Below are 14111 nucleotides of genomic sequence, written 5' to 3'. Positions count from 1 at the left end.
GTTCTGGATCATAAAGAAAATTGAGCCAAGGAGTTTGGTGATTTCATAAAGACTTGGAGCTAAAGATTAAAGCAAAAAGAACAGAAAAGAAGACAATTTTATTTATTTTTTTTAGAAAATTTTAGTTTAGGGTTTGTTTATTTATTTAAAAAAAAAACTGTATTAGGGTTTATTATTTTTGTAATTTTTCTTTATTTTTCTGGACTTTTGGACTTTGGGACATTATTTTTTTTATTACCCTACGGAAGTGTACTTTAAATATAAACTGTTTGCAGAGAAGGAGGACAATTACGATATTGTCTCTGCACCTTGGGTTCGTACACTAGACATCGGAGTCAGTGGCCCGAGTCGACTACAACCGATTCATCCCCCGTCTGGAACGGGAGGTAATATTCTAAACACTCGTGAATCCCCTGTCAGCGAGTTACTGGACTCCTTCGTATGCATATATGTTGAGGACTGAATACAGACATTTATTTTTCTAGTAAAGGGCAAGGCCTGGCCATACAAGATAAGGGTTCGGATTTCATCACCGTTCTCTTCTTGCCCGCTTTAGGAACACGTAACCTACGCGAACCTAGGCCTAAAATTTTGACTAGAACGAGACCGATAAGGTAACGAGCTTAACAGGAAAGTCATTCGAAAAATATTGGTACTCTTTTAAGCATACTTCGAAGTTCTTGACGGTTTCTGTAAGTTGAATGCGTGACTGCGCCGCCTTGTAATACCGGTGAGGCCTTGGGTATCAAAGCTCCACCGAAGCTTCCCTCGCCTCTATTCAACTTACGTTAACTCGGATTGATTCCAGAGGGGTTTGCTTAAATTGTAACGAATTCCCGTTTGAAGGATTATAAGCTGGTCTAGAAACAATCTAAGTGGAGCCATCATGATTTTTGTTTGCTAGAAATCAATAGGTTTGATTTAGTTGAGTCGGCCTTGATCTGTGTTTGCTTACCCTTACAATTTAGAAAATTCTATTGTATGCCTGAACATAAAAGAGACGCACTAGGTAGATTTGTTAAAGAGAAACCTAGTAGTTCGAAGCGTCTCGATTACCTTAATCTAGAAAGTCCGGCTTTTGAAGTGTCTGTTTTTGAACATTCTTTGACTGAGGAGAGAATCCTTGTTGCTCCGATAGCGCCAGAAATGGCAACTTTGAAAGCTTTGTTGAATCCAACTAGGACTACCCGTCCTTCGTGTATTAAGTTGGCTGAAACGGAGGCACCCTATGAACTGAAATCTGGGACCTTACAGATGCTCCCAATCTTTTTAGGGAAAGAAAATGAAAACCCTTATTACCATGTTAGGGATTTTGAGGAAATTTGTAGTCCTCTAAGAATTAGAGGCTTAGATGATGATGCTTTGAAACTTAGGTTATTCCCATTTTCCCTGAAAGATAAGGCCAAGTCGTGGCTGTATAGTTTGGACTCCGAGTCAATTGAGACATATGAACAACTTACATCTGCCTTTTTCAATAAGTTTTTCCCTGGGCACAAAACATCGTCTATTAGGACGCAAATATGCACATCTTCACAACAAGAGGGAGAATCTTTATATAAGTATTTGGAAAGGTTCAATGATTTATTATCCCAGTGTCCTCATCATGGTTTAGAAAAGGTTAGGCTAGTTCAGATCCTTTATGAGGGTTTAGATTATTCCACAACGACCATGGTTGAGTCTCTATGCACTGGTGGATTTGAAAACCAAACTGTTGATGCGACGATGGAATTTTTTAATGAAATCGTCGAAAAAACCCAGCAGTGGGAAAATAGTAGGGCACCCCAGAAAACAATTCTTTTAAGTAGAGGAAACTTTAATAGGGTAGAAGGAGGCTATGAATCAGATGCCAAAATTGCTGCTATAGCAAAAAGGTTAGAAGCCTTAGAAGTGGGCCAGACTAGTGGTAGAGTGGAGCCTTTTTGGGAAGGCCAGAATATTGAAGAGAAGGCCAATGCTCTTTATAATAACACCAGATTTGATAACCGTCAAAAGATTGACCCATATTCAGAAACCTATAATCCTGGTTGGAGAAACCATCCGAACCTTTCATGGTCTAAGGGCCAAAGTCAAGGGAAGTTTAGTAATTCTAATGCTCCCCCAGGTTTTGGCTATACTAAGAATCCTTCAGGACTAGCTCAGTTTCAGAATCAGTCAGATAAGAAAATCCTAAGTTTAGAGGAATCTCTCGCCTTGTTAACTCAGCAAACTGCAAAATTCCAGTTATTCGTAGAACAGAGTCTACAAGCTAGTAACAGGATAGGACAAGAAAATAGTCAGTCTATTTCCGAGTTAAAAACCCAGGTTGGTCTGATAAGTGATTCTTTGAGAGAAAAAGGTAAGTTTCCTAGTCAAACATAACCCAACCCTAGAGGAGTTCATGAATTAGGTGCAAAACCATCGAATCAATTGAATGCTGTTACAACCCTTAGGAGTGGTAGAGTTGTAGACAATAAGGTAACCATGCCCAATAGTGAACATACTGTAGTTCACCCCTCAGAATATCGCCTCTCAGGGCCAGTAGCTGAAGAGACTGATAAAGTTTCTAATGATGTGAATTCGGTTCCTGAAAGGTCTGATTTTAGGCCTAGAGCCCCATTTCCTCAGCTATTAGTACCAACAAAGAAGGAATCGAACTTTAATGACATAGTGGAGGTTCTTAAGCAAGTTACCATAAACCTTCCCTTGTTAGATGCAATTAGGAAAATTCCTGCTTATGCCAAGTTCCTTAAGGATATGTGTACGCGAAAGCGAAAACTTAGCGTCCATAAGAAAGCCTTTTTAGCTAGTCACGTAAGTTCAATCATTCAGAACACCACAACTCCAAAGTACAAAGACCCAGGTTCTCCTACCATTGCTTGCACAATAGGTAACTTCCGAGTAGAAAAAGCTTTACTTGACTTAGGAGCCAGTGTGAACTTACTGCGATTCCATGTATACTTACATCTAGGACTTGGTGAAATGAAACCTACATAGATGACACTGCAGCTAGCTGATAAGTATGTTAAAATCCCTCGAGGTGTTATCGAAGATGTTCTTATTGAGGTCGACAAGTTTATTTATCCAGTGGATTTCGTGGACTTAGATACCCAACCTGTCCCTGACCCAGAGAACCAGATACCTGTGATTTTAGGTCGCCCATTTTTAGCTACGTCTAATGCGATCATTAACTATCGAAATGGTGATGAGTTTATCTTTTGCAATATGACTATGGAGATGAACATTTTTAATGTCAGTAAGCAACCTCATGAGCTAGATGACACATGTGTTGAGGAGGTGAACATGATAGAAGCCTTAGTTCAGGAGTCATTACCAAACATCTTGTCTGAAAACCCATAAGAGAGTTGTTTATCCCATTTTGGTTTAGATTTTGACGACGATAGCACTATTGAACTGGTGAATGCGCTAATAGATTCTACCCCTGTGTTAGACACTGATAGATGGAAAGCTAGGTTCGAACCGTTACCATTTTCTGAGACTACCCTAATTCCTTCTTTAGAAGAGCCCCCAAAGTTGGACCTTAAACCACTACCCGATACTCTAAAGTATGTGTTTTTCGGCCCATCTGAGACTTTACCTGTGATTGTAGCTTCCAATTTGGATCGTGATCAGGAAAGTAGGCTAGTAAATGTACTTCAAGACAATAAGGAAGCTTTAGGGTGGACTATAGCAGACATTAAGGGTATAAGTCCTACTGTGTGTATGCATCAGATTCATTTAGAGGAAGACTTCAAACCTTCTAGGGATATGCAACGTCGACTGAACCCTAAGATGAAAGAGGTAGTCCGAAAATATGTGCTTAAGTTGTTAGATGCGGGTATTATTTACCCAATTTCAGATAGTAAGTGGGTCAACCCTGTTCAGGTTGTCCCCAAGAAATCAGGTATCACTTTAGTCCAGAATGATAATAATGAATTAATCCCAACCCGAGTGACCACGGGATGGCGTGTGTGTATTCACTATAGGAAATTGAACAAGGTCACAAGGAAGGATCACTTTCCCCTTCCTTTTATCGACCAAATGCTAGAGCGATTAGCTGGACATAGTCATTATTGCTTCTTAGATGGCTACTCCAGTTATAATCAGATCGTTATTGCCCCAGAAGACCAAGAGAAAACCACTTTTACCTGTCCCTTTGGTACCTTTGCGTATAGACGCATGCCTTTCGGGCTATGTAATGCCCCTGCAACTTTTCAGCATTGTATGATGAGCATATTTTCTGATATGGTAGAACGGTTCTTAGAGGTCTTTATGGATGATTTTTCAGTGTTTGGTTCATCTTTCGATGAGTGCTTGCATCATTTGACATTAGTGTTGACTAGGTGTAAGGAAAAAAATTTAGTGCTTAATTGGGAAAAATATCATTTCATGGTTAAATCAGGAATTGTATTAGGGCACATCGTCTCTTCAAAGGGTATAGAGGTAGACAAAGCCAAAGTTGACCTTATTAAGACTTTACAGGTTCCAAAAACCGTAAAAGATATTAGGTCATTCCTAGGGCATGCAGGTTTTTACCGTCGATTCATTAAGGATTTTAGCTTGATTTCTAGACCTCTTTGCAATTTACTTGCAAAAGATATTAAGTTTCTCTTTGATGATGCTTGTTTAGAGGCTTTTGAGAAGCTTAAAACTTTACTCACTACTGCCTCGATAGTCCAGGCACCTAACTGGAACCTACCCTTTGAGATTATGTGTGATTCTTCAGATTATGCTATAGGCGTCGTTTTAGGACAACGAGAAAACAAATTAATTCATGTGATTTATTATGCTAGCAAAACTCTGAATGATGCCAAAATGAACTACACAACTACCGAGAAGGAACTTTTAGCCATCGTGTTTTCCTTGGATAAGTTTAGGTCCTACCTATTAGGTTCTAAGATCATAATCTATATTGATCATGCTGCTTTGAAATTCCTTTTATCTAAGAAGGATACCAAACCTAGATTGATTAGATGGATCCTATTGTTACAGGAATTTTCCCCAGACATTAGAGACAAAAAGGGTGCAGAAAATGTAGTAGCAGATCACTTGTCTAGACTAGTTGTTAGTTCCCCTAGTGATTCCCTTTCTATAAGGGATAACTTTCCTGATGAACAATTGTTCTCTGTTTCCCAATCACCTTGGTATGCAAATATAGTGAATTATCTTGTTACTGGTCGAACCCCTCAACATTGGGGTAAGCAAGATCATTCTAGGTTTTTAGCCGTGGTTAAGCATTTATTTTGAGACGATCCTTATCTGTTTAAGTATTTTCCGGACCAGATTATTAGGAGATGTGTATCTGAGAGTGACCAGTATAGTATTATCTCCTTTTGTCATGAACATGCATGTGGGGGTCATTTTTGTGCTAAGAAGACTGCTGCTAAGATTTTGCAGTGTGGATTTTACTGGCCTTCATTGTTTAAAGATTCCCATAGTCATTGTGTTTCTTGTGAGCGTTGCCAGAAGTTAGGAACCATTTACCGTAGAAATATGATGTCTTTGAACCATATTTTAGTGATTAAGGTCTTTGATGTGTGGGGCATTGATTTTATGGGTCCATTTCCTATTTCGTTTGGTTATCTTTACATACTTGTCGCTGTAGACTATGTGTCTAAGTGGGTTGAGGCGGTTCCGTGTAGAACGAATGACCACAGGGTCGTAATCCATTTTTTAAAGGAGAATATACTTACACGTTTTGGTACGCCGCGAGCTATAATTAGTGGAGGTTCACACTTTTGTAATAGACCGTTTTCTCTTTTAATGAAACAATACGGTATTACCCATAAAGTAGCAACCCCATATCACCCTCAGATTAGTGGTCAGGTAGAGGTTTCCAATAGGGAAATTAAACTTATTCTAGAGAAAACAGTTAATCCAAATAGGAAAGACTGGTCGTCGAGGCTTACTGATGCCTTATGGGATTACCGTACTGCGTTTAAGACACCCACTGGAATGTCACCTTATCGTTTAGTGTTTGGAAAGGCATGTAACCTGCCTGTTGAGTTAGAGCATCGAGCCTATTGGGATATTAAGAACTTAAACTTTTCACTTGACAAGGCAGGAGCTCAAAGAAAGCTCCAGCTCAATGAGTAGGACGAAATTCGTAGAGATGCATACGATAGTGCTAAGGAGTATAAGAACAAAATGAAACTTGTGCATGATAGGAATATTTTACGAAAGTCATTTCCTCCAGGTCAAAAAGTTCTTCTGTATGACACTCGTTTGCATCTATTCCCCGGGAAGTTGTGCTCTCGGTGGACCGGTCCTTTTGTGGTCCGTACTGTTTTTCCTCATGGCGCTATTGAGATTGAGACACCAGATGGTAGTAGTTCTTCGAAGGTTAACGGTCAGCGATTGAAGCCCTTCTTAGAGCCTTTTCCTACAGGTGATGTTGAGGAGGTCCCTCTGGAGGACCCTGTTTACCTTGATTGACCATCGAGGCGATTTTGTATGTTGTATAATATTTTTGTAGGTTTTTGGTTACACTTCACCCATGTACTATCTTTCCGACTTCTCTCTTTACTATTTCCTCTTGTTACTTATATTTTTGGTACTGTTCTTTGATTAGAAACATTGAGGAAAATGTTAGATTTAAGTTTGAGGGTGGGGTAGAACTTTTTGTTACATTTTCGTTTCAATAAATAAACTTCAGAGCCTAGAAATTTATCCCTATTAAGGATGGCACTAACCAATCTAAGTGGATGGAAGCATTTTGGTTGTAGGAGTTGAGGAACCAATCTGACTAGATGGCAACATCTAAAGAGTCTATTCATAAAAGCACAAAGCTCAAGTGTTAGAAATAACATGATAGTTTCACCATATCTCGTTGAGTCCTTTTCATTTCTGTTTTTTATTTTGTTTTGTTTTTAAACTATGTTTCTCTAAGTGATTAGGTGGGGCTCACGATTCAAGTTGTTACCAATGCTAGGGTGAATTAGAGTGATTGAGATGCAAAAAAAAAACAAAAAAACAAAAAAAAGAGACCAGACCATCTGACCAACTGGAATAAATTCAATAAAGTCGACCACTGGAACCCTTGTATATGCCAGTTGTGTTGACCTAGAGTTAGGATTATCAATCACTGGTTCCCTTGTATATGCCAGTGTGTTGATATTAGTCAGACTAGTATCTCAGTCCATTAGGATAGGTTAATTTTGGCGGAGGCCTTCAGACATATATGAGAAACACCGTCCACCTAGTAAACATCAAAACCATCTATGTTTTTCTATATCCATCTTCTTGATCTATCCATGTGATTAGTTTTGACTTCGGATATTGATGTCCGTAGTGCGACTATCTGAGTAGAGCTCTGTCACTTCATATGGATTTTAGTATGCTTGAGTGCAAACTCGTGTACAACAATTGGAATTTTGCATCAAGGTACTTCCTCCTGTAGTCAATAAGTATGCCAACCAAGGAGATTCTTTAGTGCCTTCCAAGGTTCTGCGCAGATAGCTAGGGTCTGGAGTAAAAAGGTTTTGTGGGTATACCTATGGTAAGCCCTCCGGAGACAACACTCCGCCATTAGGGACACCTAGGGGTTTAAAGGCTTATTGCATACGCTAAATGCAATCGACGATGCCTGCGACAGTGAGTTAGGATTTTATTTCTAATTTATTTTTGCTCGAGGACTAGCAAATAATAGATTTGGGGGTATTTGATAGACACATTTTTGTGTCCGATTTGCCTCGATTCTATATATTGTTAGGGCTCATTTTTGTACTTATTATGGTGTTTTATTTATTTGTAGGTATTTTCGGCTAATATACATTTTTGGAAAAAATTGGCTCGAAAAAAGTTGTCGGAAAGCACCCGGAGGACATTTGCTATTCGGACTCTCACTTTGGATAAGGGGTAACCTAATTACTAAGAAACATCCCATTTCCAGGCAGTTGCTAATCGCACCCCTACACTGGATAAGGGGCAACCATCTTCAACATTAAAAAAAAAGGATTTTGGCGGGGAAAAAATGCAATTAAAGAGCAGTTTTGGCAATCGTGATTTGGAGGAGTTTGAGGTCGATTAAACCTCTGATTTTCATAGGATAGACTCCTTATGGGTCTAGGAATCTGATATGGGTGTTTAAATCGATTAGATTGGGCTCAATCGACGGATTTGTCTCACAACAAGAAAATATGGAAAGTCACGTGTGTGACCTGTTTTAGGGAATTTTAGAGTGATTAAAATGCTGTAAACCTTCCCATAGATTTGTATCTATCTAAGGAAGAGTTTAGAATAAAAAGGAAAGCTCAGAAACGCGTAGAAATCCTAAAACAAGAAATTGTCGCAACTTGGCCGTGAAGAGAAGGAAAGAGATTTTGGAAGATTTGGGAGAGATTTAATCGGTATTTTTGATATAAATAGATGTCTTGGGTCATATAGAAGAGGTGTCGAGAGTTTGGGAACCTAAGGAGAGCCAGAAAAAAAAAAAATCAGAGCTTTACCAAACTTTGTTTCTGCTGCTGCTGCTGTTGAAGAAGAAGAACGCGAAGAATATTGACCCTCGGTAGACAGTCGCAGAAAAGTGTCATTGTTTAACAGCTGAAGAACATTAAGCTGTTCAGGGCAGTCTTATTCTAGGGTCTTAAAATCAGCGACAAAGCAACAGTTTTTCTGTAACAGTTCCATTGTAACAGCTGTTTTGCAACACCAATACACTGTTGCAAACGGTCTGTGTTATTACTTTTCATTCTTTTAATCATCTTTTGAGCAACGAACACATATTTTGAGATCATGATTAATATGAGGAGCTAAACCCCAACACTGGGATGACGAAGGAAGCCATATTTCATACGTGTGGTAATTATATTTAATTCTTTTTATGACTTTTTGCATTAATTTAATCGTTTTATGATTTTTCTTAATTAGTTGTGAAGTCGTATGATGATGTATTCTTGGTCTAAGTGCTTTTGATGCATCATGTTAGTGATTTACAGTTAATCTTTTTAAAATCTACCCTGGCAAAGAATTAGAGTCAATAAACAAAAGCTATAATTGCCTAAGAATTGATTTTTGAACCACAAGGTATGAGGTTTGGTGGAATCCTGAGTCTCAGTAATCTCTCGACATTGTGACAAACCTTGTGTATATATTTTCTTTATTTTTATTTTTTTCTATTATTAAGTCTGAAATTGAGTCTACACAAGTCCGAGTTGAACGAAATTTATTTACCACTTAAAAAACTACATCACCTCCAAGATGAATGCGCCGCTTGCATTCTTAATTATGTTTCTGATTTCTATTTGAAGCATACTTTTCCTTTCAAATGAGTTTTCTGGATTAAAAAAAAAACAAATAAATCCCAAAACATCGTGAAACCATTACCCGTCAAATCACGACCAGAAAAGCCGAAACCATGTAAAAGATGCTTTACTCGAAACTTTGAAGGGAAGAATATACAAGGAATCATCAGACAACAAGAAAGGTATGGAATATCAAACAACCTATTTTGATAAAGGTTTTGGATCCTTTCGAAAAAGAGGTTGTATTCAAAGGAACTAAATAAGCGGGATGTTATTTGGCGAAACCCTAACTTCGCCATGAATACAAAAAAGATAAAAATGAGTCTGTGAAACATCAAAGCGGCTACACGCCAAAGAGAAACGGCAAAAAGGGAAACTGGTCATCGAAAGCAGAAGCCTGGATCGCCAACGCCTCTGTCAGAGCCCTTTCAAGCACATTCCCCAACAATTTTTAAGACATTAAACGTTTCATTCAGAAGCCGCCTCCGTAACAGCAACTCCAACATCCCACCCGGGAACCGCCTCAGCAGCAACAGTTTCCGCCTCCTGTCCAATACCCACTTCGACAACTGTCTCAGCATATGACATCACATCTTCTCCAACGTCCTTGACAGCAGTTTCGGCGTCCACTCCAAAAGCTTCTTCAGTTTCGTCAACCACATCGGCGTTTTCCTCGGAAGCTTTTTCAAAAGGCTTTCGAGGATGTCCCGGTTCATCCGCATCAGAATCAAGGATTATGACACCATATCGGGTAGAAAAATTAAGTTGGCTCTCCCCTAGAAGTTTCACAGACTCAGTCCTCCTCCGTTTCAACCGAGAGGCGAGTCGTTCAGCCCTAGCACTGGGCTGTGAAGAAGTTTCGTTGCCCTGAGGTATCTCAACGCGCTGGGATGCTTTACCATCTCCCCGCTTTTCCTCCATGTCCACCAGAGTCATGAAAGCCTGAGCATGCATATGCACTCCACATAAATAGGTGGAAGTCATGTCCTGAATAATTTCGCCAGCTTCACGAAACAGAGAATTAATTTTGTCCAACGCCTCCTCATGATAAGAAGACCAGTTTTCGTCGATCCCAAAGATTCTCTCCGAAGAGTCAGAGGTACGGTTACTGGAAGATCCCATTATGTACTACAGAATCAAAAGATGGGATAAGTTTTCGCCCTATATGCACCAGAAATCTACACGAATAAGAAAACAGAGTGAGGAACCAGGAGAAAGCACGAGACGATACCTGTAAAGAGGATAGATGTGATTTCAAGACGACCTGTACAAACGAAGGATTCAAGATCTCCTCTTATATTCAGCAGAGCGATAAAATCCGAAAAAGGAAAGCTTTCTACTAGTCGTGAATTAAGGCGTGATATCGGCTGGAAAAGATATTTGTCTATGCGTGTCAATTAGGGTTTGATAAAAAAAACATAGAAGTACGTGTTTGGAACACGTTGGCATGCGCTATCGCTTCTGCTCTACTGCCAGCCCCGGAACTTGGAAGCAAAACCGGCAGTATAACATGAAGAGGAGAGCTAACACCTTTCATATGGACTTGATACTTTGGGATATGAAAGGAAAGGATTTCCTATCTGATCCACGAATGAAAAGAGGCAACCGGACCTGCAAGCGACGCCAACAGTCCACGCCACGCAAAGCCAACAGCCCGCGCCACGCCAAGCCAGAGCCGTGCCAAGCCAGCTCTCATCCCAAACCGATCCAATTCTAACGGCTCCATTCCAAGCCGACCAACGCCAACGGCTCCGTTTTAAGACACACCATGCCAACGACTTTCCAATCCAAGTCGGAAACGCCAACAACTCTGCATTCCCCAGCCTATCCAAGATGACGCCAACTGTTTGCATCCCGGACAGCAACCACCACTACCACTCCTCGTCCTAGCTAGCATCACCACGAGCAGAATCTATGCAAAGCCACCAGCGCAAGAATCATGAATTCTCCTTACCTCCCGAAAAAAGTTTAGACGGATCTTCCTGACTATCTCTTCATGACTTTCCGTTTCAATTTTGTCCTTGTATGTCACCATCTTATGCTTAACTCGCAACAAAGCCCCTATTCCGAGCTAAGAGGGGACTTAATATTGATGGTGGTTTTTAGCTTAGAGTTAAAATCGTAAAACCTTAGTCAAACAATGACGACACACTTGAGTAATAATGTCGTCACTAGCACATTTATTGAACCGTTCAACGTGTCTGCGTAAAATTACCGGGGTACCTTTTTTACGTATATGTCATGCTCCACGGTAAAGACCTTGGTACTGAATAGCATCATCTCTACATATGCCAGCCACGCATGCTAGCCAAACGTGCCAATGGCATGCTATGCCAGCCACATCTCCGCGCCAAAGGCATGCCGACCATGCCATCCGCACCACCGTTCCAATGGAATGCCATGCCAGCCACATCTCCGCGCCAAGGCATGCCAACCATGCCAGCCGCACCACAGTGCCGATGGAATGATATGCAAGCCACATATCCGTGCCAAAGGCATGCCGACCATGCCAGCCGCACCACCGTGCCAATGGCCTTCCATGCCATCCACATCTCCGCGCCAAGGCATGCCAACCATGTCATCCGCACCACCGTGCCAATGGCATACCATGCCATCCACATCTCCGCGCCAAGGCATGCCAACCATGCCAGCCGCACCACCGTGCCAACGGCATACCATGCCAGCCACATCTCCGCGCCAAGGCATGCCAACCACGCTAGCCGCACCACAGTGCCAATGGCATACCACACCAGCCACATCACCATGCCAAGGCATGCCAACCATGCCAGCCACATCTCCGCACCAAAGCCATGCCGTCCCTACCACATGCCGCTAGCTGCCAAACGAAGGGTTGCAACAATCAATGGCTACCCTTCCACCTGAGATGCAGATCTCAGCCGTCCAAGTTCGCCACCTAATGCATAGCAACTTCCGGCCCAAGGCCAAACATCACGGTTTTTCCAAAACCCTAATTTTGGCCACGCCTGAAATATGCCAAAGCCATTCGGCCCTACCACATGCCACTGGCAGCCAAACGAAGGGTTGCAACAATCAACGGCTACCCTTCCATCTGAGATGCAGATCTCAGCCGTCCAAGTTCCCTACCTAACGCATGGAAACTTCCGGCCCAAGGCCAAAGATCACGGTTTTGCCAAAACCCTAATTTTGGCCGCGCCTAAAATATGCCAAAGCCATGCCGGCCCTACCACATGCCGCTGGCTACCAAAAGAAGAGTTGCAACAATCAACGGCCACCCTTCCTCCTGAGATGAAAATATCAGTCATACAAGCTTGCCACTGAACACATGGCAACTTTTGGCCCAATGCCAAGCCCTAATTTTGTCCACGCCTAAACTATGCCAAAACCATAGTTTTGGCCACGCCTAAACTACGCCAAAATACTAGCTCGGTCGTGCCTAAACCATGCCACTGGCTACAAACGAAGGGTTGCAACAATCAACGGACACCCTTCCTCCTGAGATACGAATCTCAGCCATAGAAACTTTCCACCAAACGATTTTTGGCAATCTCTTGGCCATTGTGCCAATTCTTGGCCACGACGTCAAAACCCTAATTTGGCCGTGCGAAGAACATGAAAGCACTGCAACCATGCCCCTAGTTGCCAAACGAAGGGTTGCAACAATCTACGACTACCCTTCCTCCTGAGATGCAGATCTCATCCGTACAAACCTGCCACAAGACGACTCGTGGCAATGTCTTGGATGCGATGCTAACTCTTGGTCACGGCACCAACTTGACTGCGATGCTAACTCTCTGGTCGCGGCACCAACCTGGCTATGATGCATATTTTTTGGTCACGGCACCAACTTGGCTACAAACGCCAAATACTTTAGCCACGCCACACGTAGCAGCATGCTACACGTTTTCCACGAAAACACTCGAGACATAAAAACATGTCACAAACTGGGGGATTCTCATCAGGGTATTGGATTGGCGGTTTACAGCGTGCGGCGTAGACTATGCCCGTTGCAGGAAAGTGTCATAAGGGTGAGGCGGTTAGTAAATAAAGAAGTAATGGTGAAACGTTTCCTTGATTATGGAAACTGTTAGATCATTGCTCGGTCGAACTCGCATGCGTATCTATCTCAAGCATGTTTGTCAATGTTAGTGATCAAAACTATAAGTCTTGATTTCTAGTTTACTATAGCCAAGTCTCGTACTAGGATAGAAAGTATAGTTGAGCTCGAGGACTTCATGGCGATTCATCATACAAGAAGAAGAACTACTCAAGGAACCGGTGGAACTTCTCGACAAAAAGGTATGTGAAGACTTGAACTTATCTGTCACTCAAAAGTCTATCTACTCTATCTCCTACTTCTTCAGACAAAAAGTCATATGCTATATATAAACTTCGATTATACACATTTGGTATTTCGAGCTGAGTATACCTCGCCTATCTATATCTCGAAATATGTGTTGGTAAGCGTTTCACTTCGACCGTGTTTATCTTTACCTAGTGACGAAAGTCATGATATGTTTCGATCACTTTGAAAATTGCTTTGACGAGAAATGGTGTAACAATTAGATAATGTCCTCTAAGAATGTTTCAATGATTGGAATGAGAGTTTATATTACATAACCAATGATGGACATAAGTATTGTTGTGGAAATACATATGTGCATAAGTCCTATTCCTTGAACCAAAGTTTGTGAACTTTGTTGATCAAGAGAAACCGGAAGAATGACTTGTTGCCAAGTCCGCGAACTCAGTCCGCGAACACTGAACTTCTCATCTCGAGAAATTCTGCTGGAGTTGACAAACTTGCTGCGTGAGTACCATTCTGCGAACCTAGTCCGCGAACCGGCAGAAAGTATTTTCCGAGATTTTATGCTGGAGTTTTTAAACTCTTCCTGGTTGTTTAAATCCGCA

At 41.4% G+C, this 14111-nt stretch overlaps 1 pseudogene; it reads right to left on the bottom strand.

The window, feature by feature from the left end:
* Nucleotides 1-1510: 1510 nt before the first annotated feature.
* LOC113276800 lies at nt 1511-1610 on the bottom strand (annotated as a pseudogene).
* Nucleotides 1611-14111: the final 12501 nt, after the last annotated feature.

The sequence above is a fragment of the Papaver somniferum genome, chromosome 4 (assembly GCF_003573695.1).
Source record: "Papaver somniferum cultivar HN1 chromosome 4, ASM357369v1, whole genome shotgun sequence".
Taxonomy (NCBI): domain Eukaryota; kingdom Viridiplantae; phylum Streptophyta; class Magnoliopsida; order Ranunculales; family Papaveraceae; genus Papaver; species Papaver somniferum.
This window is presented reverse-complemented; position numbering and strand designations above follow the sequence as displayed.